General features: G+C 46.7%; 1 long non-coding RNA gene across 2 annotated transcripts in view; it reads left to right on the top strand.

Moving 5' to 3' along the window:
- The window catches only part of LOC134935632 (uncharacterized), a 149040-nt gene that overhangs the window by 24222 nt on the left and 106879 nt on the right, over nt 1-17939 (top strand). The window contains exon 1 of one of the 2 annotated variants that reach the window (XR_010180296.1): nt 5691-5864. The exons of the other annotated variant lie outside the window; for it this stretch is intronic. This is a non-coding gene — a long non-coding RNA (uncharacterized LOC134935632). Of the gene's footprint in view, nt 1-5690; nt 5865-17939 lie in introns of those variants that run through there. 2 annotated transcript variants of the gene reach the window in all.

The following is a 17939-nucleotide window of genomic DNA, read 5'->3' as shown; positions in this document are numbered from 1 at the left end:
AGGGCGGCACAAGAAGCAGGATGGCGATGGCAGAAGCCACAAGGATTCTCCGATGGGCGGAAAATCATGTGTTAGCACTGTCAGCAGTGTTCATTCCCGGAGTGGACAACTGAGAAGCAGACTTTCTCAGAAGACACGACCTCCACCCGGGGGAGTGGGGACTTCATCCAGAAGTTTTCCAAATGATTGTACACCGTTGGGAAAGGCCACAGGTGGACATGATGGCGTCCCGCCTCAACAAAAAGCTACAAAGATATTGCGCCAGGTCAAGGGACCTTCAGGCGATAGCTGTGGACGCTCTGGTAACACCGTGGGTGTACCAGTCGGTGTATGTGTTCCCTTCTCTGCCTCTCTTACCCAGGGTAATGAGAATAATAAGAAAGAGAGGAGTAAGAACTATACGCATTGTTCCGGGTTGGCCAAGAAGAGCTTGGTAACCAGAACTCCAAGAAATGATCTCAGAGGACCCATGGCCTCTGCCGCTCAGACAGGACCTGCTGCAGCAGGGGGCCTGTCTGTTCCAAGACGTACCGCGGCTGCGTTTGACGGCATGGCGGTTGAACGCCGGATCCTGAAGGAAAAGGGCATTCCGGAGGAAGTTATCCCTACGCTATTTAAAGCTAGGAAAGAAGTGAACGCAAACCATTATCACCGCATATGGTGGAAATATGTTGCGTGCTGTGAGGCCAGGAAGGCCCCAAAGGAGAAATTTCAGCTTGGTCGATTTCTGCACTTCCTACAGTCAGAGGTGACTATGGGCCTAAAATTGGGTTCCATGAAGGTCCAGATTTCGGCTCTATCGATTTTCTTCCAAAATAGAACTGGCTTCACTGCCTGAAGTTCGGGCTTTTGTTAAGGGAGTGCTGCATAGTCAGCCCCCGTTTGTGCCTCAAGTGGCACCGTGGGATCTCAACGTGGTGTTGGATTTCCTGAAGTCGCATTGGGTTGAGCCACTTAAATCCGTGGAGCTACAATACCTCACGTGGAAAGTGGTCATGCTGTGGGCCGTGGCGTCGGCCAGGCGTGTATCAGAATTGGCGGCTTTGTCATACGAAAGCCCTTATCTGTATTTTATATGGATAAGGCGGAATTGAGGACTCGTTCCCAATTCCTTCCTAAGGTGGTATCAGTTTTTCATGTGAACCAACCTATTGTGGTGCCTGCGGCTACTTGGGACTTGGAGGATTCCAAGTTACTGGACGTAGTCAGGGCCCTGAAAAGTATATGTTTCCAGGACGGCTGGAGTCAGGAAAACCGACTCGCTATTTATCCTGTATGCACCCAACAAGCTGGGTGCTCCTGCTTCTAAGCAGACTATTGCTCGCTGGATCTGTAGCACGATTCAACTTGCACATGCTGCGGCTGGACTGCCGCACCCTAAATCTGTAAAAGCCCATTCCACGAGGAAAGTGGGCTCTTCTTGGGCGGCTGCCCGAGGGGTCTCGGCTTTACAACTTTGCCGAGCTGTTACTTGGTCGGGTTCAAACATTTTTGCAACAGTCTACAAGTTTGATACCCTGGCTGAGGAGGACCTAGAGTTTGCTCATTCGGTGCTGCAGAGTCATCCGCACTCTCCCGCCCGTTTGGGAGCTTTGGTATAATCCCCATGGTCCTTACGGAGTCCCAGCATCCACTTAGGACGTCAGAGAAAATAAGATTTTACTCAGCGGTAAATCTATTTCTCGTAGTCTGTAGTGGATGCTGGGCTCCCATCCCAAGTGCGGATTGTCTGCAATACTTGTTTATAGTTAGTTATTGCCTAACTAAAGGGTTATTGTTGAGCCATCTGTTGAGAGGCTCAGTTATATTTCATACTGTTAACTGGGTATAGTATCACGAGTTATACGGTGTGACTGGTGTGGCTGGTATGAGTCTTACCCGGGATTCAAAATCCTTCCTATTTGTTTCAGCTCTTCCGGGCACAGTATCCTAACTGAGGTCTGGAGGAGGGTCTTAGTGGGAGGAGCCAGTGCACACCAGGTAGTCCTAAAGCTTTCTTTAGTTGTGCCCAGTCTCCTGCGGAGCCGCTAATCCCCATGGTCCTTACGGAGTCCCAGCATCCACTACGGACTACGAGAAATAGATTTACCGGTGAGTAAAATCTTATTTTTTTACACCAGCATCGGGCTCCACTAGCTGGACAGATAATGCCACAGCCGGGGGTCACTTTTATACAGTGCCTTGCGGCCGTGGCATTAAATATCCAACTAGTCACCCCTGGCCGGGGTACCCTGGGGGAGTGGGGACCCCTTCAATCAAGGGGTTCCCCCTCCCAGCCACCTAAGGGCCAGGGGTGAAGCCCGAGGCTGTCCCCCCCATCCAAGGGCTGCGGATGTGGGGCTGATAGCCTTGTCAAAATTGAAAGAATATTGTTTTTCCCAGTAGTACTACAAGTCCCTGCAAGCCTCCCCCGCAAGCTGGTACTTGGAGAACCACAAGTACCAGCATGCGGGAGAAAAACGGGCCCGCTGGTACCTGTAGTACTACTGGGAAAAAAAAAACCAAATAAAAACAGGAGACACACCGTGACAAGTACAACTTTATTACACACTGCCGACACACATACATACTTACCTATGTTGACACGCCGACTGCCACAGTCTCCGACGATCCGAGGTTATACTCACCTGCCAGTGTCCAGAGATAAATCCACGTCCAGAGATAATCCTCGCACTTGGCAAAAAAAAAAACACGAACACCCGAACCACCGGACTGAAAGGGGTCCCATGTTGACACATGAGACCCCTTTCCCCGAATGCCGGGACATCACGTGACTCCTGTCACTGAGGTCCCTTCAGCCAATCAGGAAGCGCTACTCCGTGGCACTCACCTGATTGGCTGTGCGCGTCTAAGCTCAGACAGCGCATCGCACAGCTGCCTCCATTACTTTCAATGGTGGGAACTTTGCCGTCAGCGGTGGGGTTACCCGCGGTCAGCCGCTGACCGGCGGGTGACCCCACCGCTAACCGCAAAGTTCCCACCATTAAATATAATGGAGGGAGCTGTGCGATGCGCTGACAGCTCAGACGCGCACAGAGCCAATCAGCAGAGTGCAAGGACGTTGCGCTCGCTGATTGGCTTACGAGACCTTTCAGTGACAGCAGTCACGGGGGGTCTCTCTGCATTCGGGGAAAGGGGTCCCATGTGTCAACATGGGACCCCTTTCAGTTCGCTGGTCGGGTGTTCGTTTTCTTTTTTTGACAAGTACGTGGATTTATCTCTGGAGCATGGATCGGGTGAGTATAATTATCTTTTATTTTCAGGTACCCGTGGATTCTACTTGGAGAAGAGGACCGACTGCTTCGTGTCAACATAGGTAAGTATGTGTGTCGGCAGTGTGTAATAAAGTTGTACTTGTCACGGTGTGTGTCTCCTGTTTTTATTTGGGTATTTTTTTCCCAGTAGTACTACAGGTACCAGCGGGCCCGGTTTTCCTCCGCATGCTGGTACTTGTGGTTTTCCAAGTACCAGCTTGCGGGGGAGGCTTGCTGGGACTTGTAGTACTATTGGAAAAAACAATATTCTGTCATTTTACTCAAGGCTATCAGCCTCCCATCCGCAGCCCTTGGATGGGCGGGACAGCCTCGGGCTTCACCCCTGGCCCTTGGGTGGCTGGGGGGGGGGGACCCCTTGATTGAAGGGGTCCCCACTCCCCCAGGGTACCCCGGCCAGGGTGACTAGTTGGATATTTAATGCCACGGCCGCAAGGCACTGTATAAAAGTGACCCCCGGCTGTGGCATTATCTGTCCAGCTAGTGGAGCCCGATGCTGGTTATGTGTTTTTAGAACCAGGACCAGCTCCAAGAGCCCGAGGCTGGTTATGCTTTGGAGGGGGGACCCCACGCCATTTTTTTTCTGAATTTTACCATTCCATCTAAAAAAAATAAAAATATTTTAAAAAATATATAAATAATACTTGTGCCTCCAAAAAAGACAAACCAAGTACCTAATCCCTTCTAATATAAATAGATATGCTATTATCATTAAAAAAAAAACACAAAAAAAAAACATGTTTTAAATTTTTTTTATTAGTTTCATCCACCAAAGTGTGGCGGATTGAAAATAGTTTCATCCACCAAAGTGTGGCGGATTGAAAATGTCGAATTTACTGTCTAAAAGCACTGTTGTCGAATTTCCAAACTTCAATTGAATACACTTTGGTCGAATTGCAGCACTTGTATCATTGCAGAAAAGTCGAATTTGACAAAAGTCGAATTTCAAAAAGTCGAATTTTGAAAGTCCGTTTTTTGGATGGAAAGCACTGAATTGCATTGACGATTTTTTTTTTGGGGCGAAAAAGTCCCGAAATTCGACAATTTCGGGAATTCGACCGCAATTGCATATACCCCTAAACAGTAATCTGTAAATGTACCATAAAGGACACAACAGGGATTTCTCCATCTAGCTACATGGAAAAGATCACTGTAAACAAGAAGGAGAAAAGAGAGAGAGAGAGGGAGAAGACAATATATAAGATAAAGTATAATAATCAACTAAAAAGGGGACAATATCACATCCCTCATTTTAGCCATGCGGAATAAACGTATTCAGATTATAAATACACCATGTCTCCCTTTTACCAATTTTTTCAATAGATCACCCTTTCTACAGTCTAATGACACATGTTCTAGAGATTTACATTTGAAATTAGCAAGGCAGGATTTTTGACAAGCAGCAAAGTTGTTTCTTGTCAAAAATCCTCCCTTGCTAATGTGATCACCCGATGAGATACTTACAGTATGTACGGGCAGTAGAGCACCAAGCCACACCCACTGACGAAGTCCCAATGGACGAAATGCGTTTGGACATGGCTTGGATTCACGTGAACGCGCTGACGTCATGGAGTCACGCAGCTGTGAGTGTGTTAGGGTGGATGACCTCCAGAGATGCCAGGGACTGCAGTTGCTGATTCCGGGATTTGACACAGCACCAAGCGCTATTGTGATATATGTATATATATATATATATATATATATATACATACACACAGTATATACATATATATATATATATATATATATCTATATATATATCTATATCTATATCAATATACAAAGATTGATAAACTGGCGCCAGATTATTACTTCCTCGATGTTGTATGAAACTGTAAAGTGTGTATATTAGGCACTTCCCAATTTTCTGGGTGGCAGCCAGGTGACAGTAAAGTGCAGTGGTAAATTACACAGAATAAAAAGAGATAAAAACAATAAAGTGACCAGCGCCTATAAACTGCTTAGGGTGAAGTTCGTGCACTTAGTGCTACAATAGTGAATAGAAGGTCATAAAAAAAAACAAGCTTACAGTAGCTTTTAAAACTCCTTCCTCAGACCATTCTTTGGACCCAACATCATGTGATATATCAGGATAAAAAAAACAAAAACAAAACAATTAACAGATCATTGTGCGTATTTCTTGTAAAACCGGTACCTTGCATATATACAGTATATATATATATATATATATATATATATATATATATATATATTTTGGTGTTATAATTAGGAGATACTATCCCCAATTTCACATATACTCCAAGAAGCACAGATACTTTTTAGGTTTTAAGGATAAGAAGTTATTTTAATGCACTCACAAGTAAAAAAAAAAATATCAGCAGGCAAATGGTGGGTATCAAACATACAAAGAGTTAAACATAAATTAGCTTATCTGTCCAATCATCTGGATACAGGCATGAGGTATGCCCCTACACATTTCATCTGGATGTCAGACTTCTTCAAGGTCTTCTGAAGTAGGAGTAGGAGGTGGCTTCAACAAGGAAGGAGTAGGTCCAAGCAAGATTGGAGAGAGAGAGGATGTATCTTGTGAAAAGGTCAGATCTGGGGGAAAGAGCTGTGAAGGCTTTTCAGGTGAGGTATTTGAATTAGATCCTGGTGGAGATATGAAGCCAGTGGAGGGATTTAATGCGTAGTATAGTGGAGGTAGAGCTGCGAGGGAGACAAAATCAATCATGTTGCAATACTTCGGATGCTTTCTTTGTGGGGGAGAGCTGCTAGTGGCAGCACAGTGACACAGTGGTTAGATTTCTGCCACATAGCAGTGAGATCTTCTGTTCTACCTCACTATCAGAGTGGAGTTTGTATAATTTCCCCGTACTTGCGTGAGTTTCCTTCAGGTGCTTCAGTTTCCTTCCACAATCCAAAAACATACTGATAGGTTAATTGGCTTATGATAAAAAAACAAATCCTTGTGCATGGACCGTGACGGTCAAAAAACATTCTCCGCAAAGCACTACGGAATATGAGAGCGCTACATAAATAACTGGTGATAAAGATTGCAATAATCTAAGTGGGAAATGAACAGAGATTGAATCTGGGGCTTGGCTAAGGTCTGTGTCAGGACGGGCTTTAGCAATGCTGTGAAGGAAGAGGCTGCCGGATATGATGAAGGGTTGTATGTGGGGAGTGAAGCATACAGTATGTGTCTCTGAGGAAACCTGGATAAACAGAATGATGTTAGAATAAAAGAGATTGTGAGGTTGCACTAAATGTAAATTGGCATTTCATATAATATTTAAGTGTGACCTCCAGGAGGTACTATTTGGCTCCATATTCCCAGCATCTGGTTTATGTTGCTCTAATGGGCCCTACACACTGGGCGATAATACTGAAAGATATGAACGATCTTGTTCATTAATGACGAGATACCGTTCATATCTTTCAGTGTGCAGGCACCAACGATGAACGATGTGCGGCCCTGCTGGTTTTTTTTTTTTAAAGTGGCAATCATTTACATAGCAAAACCAGGTTGATTTTACCATATAAATGATTGCCACTTTAAAAAAACAGGAGAATTCTAACAGAATCTCTCACTTTCTGATTCTAACACCCCGTCATCAGGACACACACGTGTGTCTCCTGATGAGGGAGTCATCGCACCCCGAGATGTTGAGTTGATGTATTAAACAGCACCACTTTTTGCACTAATTCTATAGTCTCTAGAGTGCCGCCTTCCGAGAGTTTTGTTGTATGTACAGACTGCCAGGCCTGTTAGGAGGGCACTGGAGCATGTTATTGCAAGAGTTAACCACACAGGAGTGCCAGACCTACATTGTTTATATATGTATATATACACATGCGCGGACCCCCACCCCCCTTGCAAATCCTGCGTTTGCCCCTGAACAGCGCATAATGCAAAGAAAAGAGATGCAAGATGGAATTGTCCTTGGGCCCTCCCACTCACCCTTATGTTGTATATATTAAACAGGACATGCACAGTTTAACAAACTAATCACTTCAGCAATAATTGGTTTATTTGGGCCCCCACAAAACAAGCTGCCAATGGGCTCTATGTAGGCAAGATGATGTCATCATCATCCGATTCCTCAGCCCCATTAGTGTGTACATCATCTTCTCCCCACAATATTAATTTGTTCCCACTGGAATCCACCATTACAGGTGCCTCTGTATTTTGTGGACGTAATTGTCGGTAAAGGTTTTCCTCGTGGAATTGGTAATTCATTCGATCACCTTTTGTACACTTTGGGGAAGTAACCACCTACGCCGATTGCTGACAAGGTTCCCGAATGCACTGAAAACTCTTTGTGAGTACACACTGGAGGGTGGGCAACTTAAGTTAAGCAAAACCAGTTTGTGCAAGGGCTCCAAATTGTCTTTTTTCCTGCCAGTAGTGAAATGGACTGTCTGACATGCCTATTTGGATGCTATGACTAAAATAATCATCAACAATTTGTTGAATGGTAACAGTATCAGATGGAGTCACGGTAGACATGTCACTAATTGTGGGCAGTTCTTTTAGGCCCGACCAGATATCATGAGGTTTTGCTGACTGATCTGCATCACCACCAATGGGTCTCTTAGGAAAATTGAGTTTATTACTGGCAGCAGCAGTTGCAGAGAAACTGAGGAGATGTTGCCATTTTACAAGCTGCTTGAGCTGACAATTTGTTCACCGATAGCTTTTTGCATCTCTTCAGACTTGTGTCCGTCAGAAAGAAGATACAACATATTACTTAAACCTAGGATCAAGTATGGTCGCCAAAATATAGTGATCTGATTTCAAGAGACTGATGACCCTTGGATCCTGGTGAAGCAAATAAAGGGCTTGATCTACTGGTCCGACATGCTTAGCGGAATCACTTTGTTTTAGCACCTCCTTCAGCTTCTCCAGCTTCTTTTCTAAGAATCTAATAAGAGGAATTATCTGACTTAAGCAGGCAGTGTCTGAACTAACTTCACCTGTGGCAATTTCAAAATGCACAAAATGGAAAGTATTCTCCACTGTGCTTGAGTAAGGTACATTCTCCCTCCTTTCCCTATGTCATAGGTCGTTGTGTAGCCTTGGATGGTCTTTTGCTGCTTCTCCATCCGCTGAAGCATATAAAGGGTAGAATTCCACCTAGAAACTACCTCTTGCTTCAGCTGATGGCAGGGCAACTTCAACAGTACTTTCAGGTAATGAAATACACTTGATGAATGTCGAAAATGTCCCAAAATTTTTCAGGCCACCGAAAGCATCTACTGGACGCCCCTGTCATTTTTAAATTAAAATTTGCACAACAAAATTAATTGTGTGAGCAAAACATGGTAAGTGTTGGAATTCACCCAGCTGTAATGCTCTGACAATATTAGTGGCATTGTCTGAAATAAAAAAATCCCCAGGAGAGTCCAAGCGGGGTAGCCATTTTGCAATGATTTCCCTGAGTTTTTCTAAGAGGTTGTTAGCGGTATGGCTTTCAGTAAAACTGGTAATACACAGAGTAGCCTTTCTCTGAATTAACTGGTATTTGTTAGATGCTGCTGCTGCTGTTGGTGCTGCTGAAGACAATACACCTACCCAGTGGTCTGTCACAGTCATGTAATCTTTAGTTTGCTCTGTTCCACTTGTCCACATATCTGTGGTTTAAGTGATCAGTGGGTATAACAGCATTTCAGAAGACACAAATTAAGTTTTCTTAACGTCCTTGTATATACTAGAAATTGCTTTTGTAGTGCAGTGGAATCTAGATAGGATTTGGTAGTGGGCACACAGGACCTCAATTAACTGTCTAAAACCCACTGCATTAATGGCGGATACTGGACGCACATCTAATACCAGCATAGCTGTTATGGCGTTAGTAATCTGCTGTGTAACTGGATGACTTGCTACCCCTTGCAATCATCAATTGTTTTCTGACACTACTACAAGTAGTCTTCCCAGACGCCTTTTGGGATGAAGATTCATTTACAGCAGCAGCAGCAGCAGGCGCAGCACTCAAGGATCCAAATTCCCCCCCCCCCCCCCCCCCAGCTACCCTCTTTCCTTCCCCCTCTCTTCTTTCTTTTCTTTTGCTCTATTTATATAAAAATTGGTTGAATGTTGTATGCTTGATTGACAGCTTATGTTATTTGATATCTTGTCTTGGTGGCTCAGTATTTAATGTATTGGAAGCAATGGAATCCGCATATTTGTACCTGTACATTTGATGTTTTTTTTCAATAAAAATAAATGGTTAACATACTGTAGCTTTGCATCCCCTCTGTGTCACACAGAATTCAGCACAGCACACCTTCTGTGTCACCCACCACCATTATAGCATACCGCCATGGCAGCCTGCTCATGAATCAGCATTATCCCGACCACTCACCATCCCAGAAGGACCCCGTAGCTGAGGTCCATATCTTTGAAGGAGATATTTCACGTAATGTGAATCTCAATTTCAGGGCTCGCAGGCAAATGACACAAGGTGCACAAGCTGCAAGGGCACCAAACTCTAAGGTCTCCCATTGCTGCGCTAAGTGAGACTTCACTGTTTCAGTCTCACCAATGGATGTCGCTCAGTTTCTCGTTTCCCTCATTGGCAAGTCATATGTTGACCACCTTCCCCTTTGTGATGGGACTGTGCGCCCCTCCCCTGTGCTAACACCGACCTGCCAGTTCAGGTCCTCCGCATCTGCTTCTAGGTGACATCCTCTCCCCCACGCCTCACACACGGTCCCAAAACATACACGAGTCCGGATCCCCAACGGCGAAGTGGGGATCGGGAAATCTGGGGAATTTATTCAACTTTGAAGGGTAGCGGGAGGTTCCAGAGTGAACTGGGAGTCTCCTACAGGATGCAGGAGGGTAGGAAACTATGGGCTAGGGTTCCAGTTTGTATTCAGTGACACACTGAGACATCTTATTAAGGGAACATTAAACCATACATTCCAACTTTTTTACGCTCTCCTCCGGGAGACCTCTAAGGAGAATGTTCAGGGTGCCAGTGTGTATGTATAGCGGGGTGACACAAACGACATCACCACACCCCGGGCCCTCCAGGGTTTCAGTAAGATCTGGGAGGATAGACTGCTCTCCCTTTTGTCCATGGGAAGTCACCAGAATTTGTGAGTTTCTCAAACAATCTTGGTAAGTAGGCTAGCATGCACTAAACCTAAGATGCATATTGTGAACTTTACAAAAGTTTTAAGATGCTCTAAACTGTTTGAGATAACTTTAATATAAGCCTAAATATCCTGAGACTCTCAAGCTGTTGTAGAACTACATTATATGTTTTTATCAATAAGTATGTATAGTCTTGTAAATTAAGTTTTCCCTGCTGCTTATGTAGATCTGGGGACTGGAGATGAAGAGCAGGATGTGGAGGCAGCATTGTGTTATTCAGTATATTCAGGGGTTAAAGTTTTAACATTTCAAGTTGGATGCTAGGCCCATAACACCAGGGCCAGATTAACAATGGGGCAGATGGAGCTGCAGCTCCAGGCCTCCACATAAAAATAGGCCCATCATGCTGGCAGTAGGATGATGACAGCTACCCAATCATAAATCATAAGTATTAAAATCGGTTTTGTAGCTTTCTCACAAAATGATCCAATTTTTCTATGTTTATGTATTTAGGGAGACATTGGGGCACATAGTGTACACCCACACGTGACTCGGGCCACACCCACACAGCACTGGTCACAACACCTCTCCATCTCAGGGTAGGCCCTTGACAATTTTCAGCTCCAGGCCCATGTGGCCCTTAATCCGGCCCTGCATAACACCACTATAGTCATTAAGGTCACTGTTTATAGTGGCTACTGCAATACATTACTGAGACGCCAGTAAGCAATCCACCAGTGCAAGAGACACCGCCTGCACAGATTACAAACTATGGGGCCTATTTATCGCGGATGGCATGTGATAAAATCGCCCAAACTCGCACTGCGATAATTGATTACATCGCAGGGATGTATCATTTATCGCATGCAGGGACAGAGCTTGTGAGCAAACTCTGTCGCTGCCATGACACTCGGCAGCATCATCGGGGTATTTTTGGAAAAAAAATACACTAATGTCCTGCTGCGCATGGGCCGCCCCCGCCGACATCACAGCTGCCCCCGCCTGGTCGACACCCCCATAGTGCCTACCCCCCACACCGCGGACCCCCCCCCCCCCTCCCACAGGATAATATACTTACCAGTCCAGGGAGCCGGTACATGCTGCTCCTGCAGGGCTGCCGGCACTGGATCATGTGTGCTGCGGTGACCCCCGGTGCTGTAAAGTGTGCTGCCACTTTACAGCATCCCTTTACTGCACCGGGGTCACAGCGCAGCATATGGGGGACCCGGCGCCCAGCAGCGGAGCAGCGGACACCGGCTCCCTGGACAGGTAAGTATGTTTTTCTTTTTTTTTTTCTTTTTTTTCTTTCTTTTTACACTGCGATCAGCTTTTGTGTCCATCGGACACACAGAGCCGTCACACTGCCGGGTCCCCACTCAGCTTTCTCTGCAAGGGGCAAGAAAGCTGGGCAAATGCCTGCTTATCGCAGTGCTGCCCTGTGATCTTGCCAGCCTGAGCTAGCAAGATTATCACAGGGCACACTGCAGTGTTTTTTTTTTTAAAAATTCTTCAGTAAATATGGCCACATCACATTTCCCATTATAAGTATGGGGAATGCGATGTGGGTTACTAAAAAAAAGTGAATTAAAGGGTTGGAGCAGTTTTCATGAAAACTGCTCCAAATGCCCTTTAATACATTGGAGTGATACTAAAATAATGTGAAAAGGGTGTGAAATAATGGCCCTCATTCCGAGTTGTTCGCTCGCAAGGCGAATTTAGCAGAGTTACACACGCTAAGCCTACGCCTACTGGGAGTGTATCTTAGCTTCTTAAAATTGCGACCGATGTATTCGCAATATTGCGATTACAAACTACTTTGCAGTTTCTGAGTAACTTCAACCTTACTCTGCCTGTGCGATCAGTTCAGTGCTTGTCGTTCCTGGTTTGACGTCACAAACACACCCAGCGTTCGCCCAGCCACTCCTCCGTTTCTCCAGCCACTCCTGCGTTTTTTCCGGAAACGGTAGCGTTTTCATCCACACGCCCATAAAACGCTGTGTTTCCGCCCAGTAACACCCATTTCCTGTCAATCACATTACGATCGCCGGAGCGATGAAAAAGCCGTGAGTAAAAATACTATCTTCATTGTTAAATTACTTGGCGCAGTCGCAGTGCGAATATTGCGCATGCGTACTAAGCGGATTTTCATTGCGATGCGATGAAAAATACCGACCGATCAACTCGGAATGAGGGCCAATGTCCCTCATTCCGAGTTGTTCGCTCGCTAGCTGCTTTTAGCAGCATTGCACACGCTAGGCCGCCGCCCTCTGGGAGTGTATCTTATCTTAGCAGAATAGCGAACGAATGATTAGCAGAACTGCTACTAAATAATTCCTTGCCGTTTCTGAGTAGCTCCAGACCTACTCACAGATTGCGATCAGCTCAGTCCGTTTAGTTCCTGGTTTGACGTCACAAACACGCCCTGCATTCGGCCAGACACTCCCCCGTTTCTCCAGCCACTCCCGCGTTTTTCCCTGACACGCCTACGTTTTTTAGCACACTCCCGGAAAACGCTCAGTTACCACCCAGAAACGCCCCTTTCCTGTCAATCATTCACCGATCAGCAGTGCGACTGAAAATCGTCGTTCGAACACCAGCAACACTGCTAAGTCTTCAGTTAAATAACTAAGCGCATGCGCCTTGCGTGCCTTGCGCATGCGCAATTAGCAACAAATCGCAGCATAGCGAAAATCGGCAACGAGCGAACAACTCGGAATGACCACCAATGTTAATAAAAGGGCCCCATAGTGCAGTATCTTTATATTTATTAACATTTTATATTAAAAATGCAACAGCAATTTATTAATAACTGTGAAGACACAATTCTGACTGGTGTATATGACACATTTGACATATTTCTCTAACGTCCTAGTGGATGCTGGGGACTCCGTAAGGACCATGGGGAATAGACGGGCTCCGCAGGAGACTGGGCACTCTATAAGAAAGATTTGGTACTATCTGGTGTGCACTGGCTCCTCCCTCTATGCCCCTCCTCCAGACCTCCGTTAGATTTCTGTGCCCGGCCCGAGCTGGTTGCACACTAGGAGCTCTCCTGAGCTGCTAGAAAGAAAGTTTAAAATTAGATTTTTTATTTTACAGTGAGACCTGCTGGCAACAGGCTCACTGCATCGTGGGACAAAGGGGAGAAGAAGCGAACCTACCTGCTTGCAGCTAGCTTGGGCTTCTTAGGCTACTGGACACCATTAGCTCCAGAGGGATCGACCGCAGGACTCGTCCTTGGTGTTCGTTCCCGGAGCCGCGCCGCCGTCCCCCTTACAGAGCCAGAAGCATGAAGATGGTCCGGAAAATCGGCGGCAGAAGACATCAGTCTTCACCAAGGTAGCGCACAGCACTGCAGCTGTGCGCCATTGCTCCTCATACACACTTCACACTCCGGTCACTGAGGGTGCAGGGCGCTGGGGGGGGGGGGGGGGGGCGCCCTGAGCAGCAATAATATCACCTTGGCTGGCAAAAATAACCACAATATATAGTCCCAGAGGCTATATATGTGGTAATTACCCCTGCCAGAATTACAGAAAAAAGCGGGAGAAAGGCCGCCGAAAAAGGGGCGGAGCCTTCTCCCTCAGCACACTGGCGCCATTATTCCCTCACAGTTCCGCTGGAAGGAAGCTCCCTGACTCTCCCCTGCAGTCTACACTACGGAAAGGGTAAAAAAGAGAGGGGGGCACTAAATTTGGGCGCAGTTTAATATAATAAGCAGCTATAAAGGGTCATAATTCAGTTAGTCCCTGTATTATTATAGCGCTCTGGTGTGTGCTGGCATACTTTCTCTCTGTCTCCCCAAAGGGCTTTTGTGGGGTCCTGTCTCCTTGTAAGAGCATTCCCTGTGTGTGTGCGGTGTGTCGGTACGGCTGTGTCGACATGTTTGATGAGGAGACTTATGTGGAGGCGGAGCAGATGCCTATTAATGTGATGTCACCCCCTGCAGGGCAGACACCTGAGTGGATGGATTTATGGAAGGAATTACGTGCAAGTGTCGCTAGAGATGAGCGCCTGAAATTTTTCGGGTTTTGTGTTTTGGTTTTGGGTTCGGTTCCGCGGCCGTGTTTTGGGTTCGACCGCGTTTTGGCAAAACCTCACCGAATTTTTTTTGTCGGATTCGGGTGTGTTTTGGATTCGGGTGTTTTTTTCAAAAAACCCTAAAAAACAGCTTAAATCATAGAATTTGGGGGTCATTTTGATCCCATATTATTATTAACCTCAAAAACCATAATTTCCACTCATTTTCAGTCTATTCTGAATACCTCACACCTCACAATATTATTTTTAGTCCTAAAATTTGCACCGAGGTCGCTGGATGACTAAGCTAAGCGACCCTAGTGGCCGACACAAACACCTGGCCCATCTAGGAGTGGCACTGCAGTGTCACGCAGGATGTCCCTTCCAAAAAACCCTCCCCAAACAGCACATGACGCAAAGAAAAAAAGAGGCGCAATGAGGTAGCTGACTGTGTGAGTAAGATAAGCGACCCTAGTGGCCGACACAAACACCGGGCCCATCTAGGAGTGGCACTGCAGTGTCACGCAGGATGGCCCTTCCAAAAAACCCTCCCCAAACAGCACATGACGCAAAGAAAAAAAGAGGCGCAATGAGGTAGCTGACTGTGTGAGTAAGATAAGCGACCCTAGTGGCCGACACAAACACCGGGCCCATTTAGGAGTGTCACTGCAGTGTCACGCAGGATGTCCCTTCCAAAAAACCCTCCCCAAACAGCACATGACGCAAAGAAAATAAGAGGCGCAATGAGGTAGCTGTGTGAGTAAGATTAGCGACCCTAGTGGCCGACACAAACACCGGGCCCATCTAGGAGTGGCACTGCAGTGTCACGCAGGATGTCCCTTCCAAAAAACCCTCCCCAAACAGCACATGACGCAAAGAAAAAAAGAGGCGCAATGAGGTAGCTGTGTGAGTAAGATTAGCGACCCTAGTGGCCGACACAAACACCGGGCCCATTTAGGAGTGTCACTGCAGTGTCACGCAGGATGTCCCTTCCAAAAAACCCTCCCCAAACAGCACATGACGCAAAGAAAATAAGAGGCGCAATGAGGTAGCTGTGTGAGTAAGATTAGCGACCCTAGTGGCCGACACAAACACCGGGCCCATTTAGGAGTGTCACTGCAGTGTCACGCAGGATGTCCCTTCCAAAAAACCCTCCCCAAACAGCACATGACGCAAAGAAAATAAGAGGCGCAATGAGGTAGCTGTGTGAGTAAGATTAGCGACCCTAGTGGCCGACACAAACACCGGGCCCATTTAGGAGTGGCACTGCAGTGTCACGCAGGATGTCCCTTCCAAAAAACCCTCCCCAAACAGCACATGACGCAAAGAAAATAAGAGGCGCAATGAGGTAGCTGTGTGAGTAAGATTAGCGACCCTAGTGGCCGACACAAACACCGGGCCCATTTAGGAGTGGCACTGCAGTGTCACGCAGGATGGCCCTTCCAAAAAACACTCCCCAAACAGCACATGACGCAAAGAAAAAAAGAGGCGCAATGAGGTAGCTGTGTGAGTAAGATTAGCGACCCTAGTGGCCGACACAAACACCGGGCCCATCTAGGAGTGGCACTGCAGTGTCACGCAGGATGGCCCTTCCAAAAAACACTCCCCAAACAGCACATGACGCAAAGAAAAAAAGAGGCGCAATGAGGTAGCTGACTGTGTGAGTAAGATAAGCGACCCTAGTGGCCGACACAAACACCGGGCCCATTTAGGAGTGGCACTGCAGTGTCACGCAGGATGTCCCTTCCAAAAAACCCTCCCCAAACAGCACATGACGCAAAGAAAAATAAAAGAAAAAAGAGGTGCAAGATGGAATTGTCCTTGGGCCCTCCCACCCACCCTTATGTTGTATAAACAAAACAGGACATGCACACTTTAACCAACCCATCATTTCAGTGACAGGGTCTGCCACACGACTGTGACTGATATGACGGGTTGGTTTGGACCCCCCCCCAAAAAGAAGCAATTAATCTCTCCTTGCACAAACTGGCTCTACAGAGGCAAGATGTCCACCTCATCATCATCCTCCGATATATCACCGTGTACATCCCCCTCCTCACAGATTATCAATTCGTCCCCACTGGAATCCACCATCTCAGCTCCCTGTGTACTTTGTGGAGGCAATTGCTGCTGGTCAATGTCTCCGCGGAGGAATTGATTATAATTCATTTTAATGAACATCATCTTCTCCACATTTTCTGGATGTAACCTCGTACGCCGATTGCTGACAAGGTGAGCGGCGGCACTAAACACTCTTTCGGAGTACACACTTGTGGGAGGGCAACTTAGGTAGAATAAAGCCAGTTTGTGCAATGGCCTCCAAATTGCCTCTTTTTCCTGCCAGTATAAGTATGGACTGTGTGACGTGCCTACTTGGATGCGGTCACTCATATAATCCTCCACCATTCTTTCAATGGTGAGAGAATCATATGCAGTGACAGTAGACGACATGTCCGTAATCGTTGTCAGGTCCTTCAGTCCGGACCAGATGTCAGCATCAGCAGTCGCTCCAGACTGCCCTGCATCACCGCCAGCGGGTGGGCTCGGAATTCTGAGCCTTTTCCTCGCACCCCCAGTTGCGGGAGAATGTGAAGGAGGAGATGTTGACAGGTCGCGTTCCGCTTGACTTGACAATTTTCTCACCAGCAGGTCTTTCAACCCCAGCAGACTTGTGTCTGCCGGAAAGAGAGATCCAAGGTAGGCTTTAAATCTAGGATCGAGCACGGTGGCCAAAATGTAGTGCTCTGATTTCAACAGATTGACCACCCGTGAATCCTTGTTAAGCGAATTAAGGGCTCCATCCACAAGTCCCACATGCCTAGCGGAATCGCTCCGTGTTAGCTCCTCCTTCAATGTCTCCAGCTTCTTCTGCAAAAGCCTGATGAGGGGAATGACCTGACTCAGGCTGGCAGTGTCTGAACTGACTTCACGTGTGGCAAGTTCAAAGGGCAGCAGAACCTTGCACAACGTTGAAATCATTCTCCACTGCGCTTGAGACAGGTGCATTCCACCTCCTATATCGTGCTCAATTGTATAGGCTTGAATGGCCTTTTGCTGCTCCTCCAACCTCTGAAGCATATAGAGGGTTGAATTCCACCTCGTTACCACTTCTTGCTTCAGATGATGGCAGGGCAGGTTCAGTAGTTTTTGGTGGTGCTCCAGTCTTCTGTACGTGGTGCCTGTACGCCGAAAGTGTCCCGCAATTCTTCTGGCCACCGACAGCATCTCTTGCACGCCCCTGTAGTTTTTTAAATAATTCTGCACCACCAAATTCAAGGTATGTGCAAAACATGGGACGTGCTGGAATTTGCCCATATTTAATGCACACACAATATTGCTGGCGTTGTCCGATGCCACAAATCCACAGGAGAGTCCAATTGGGGTAAGCCATTCCGCGATAATCTTCCTCAGTTGCCGTAAGAGGTTTTCAGCTGTGTGCGTATTCTGGAAACCGGTGATACAAAGCGTAGCCTGCCTAGGAAAGAGTTGGCGTTTGCGAGATGCTGCTACTGGTGCCGCCGCTGCTGTTCTTGCGGCGGGAGTCCATACATCTACCCAGTGGGCTGTCACAGTCATATAGT

The sequence above is a fragment of the Pseudophryne corroboree genome, chromosome 6 (assembly GCF_028390025.1).
Source record: "Pseudophryne corroboree isolate aPseCor3 chromosome 6, aPseCor3.hap2, whole genome shotgun sequence".
NCBI lineage: Eukaryota > Metazoa > Chordata > Amphibia > Anura > Myobatrachidae > Pseudophryne > Pseudophryne corroboree.
Note: the sequence above shows the minus strand (reverse complement) of the source record. Positions and strands in the feature narration are given on the sequence as shown.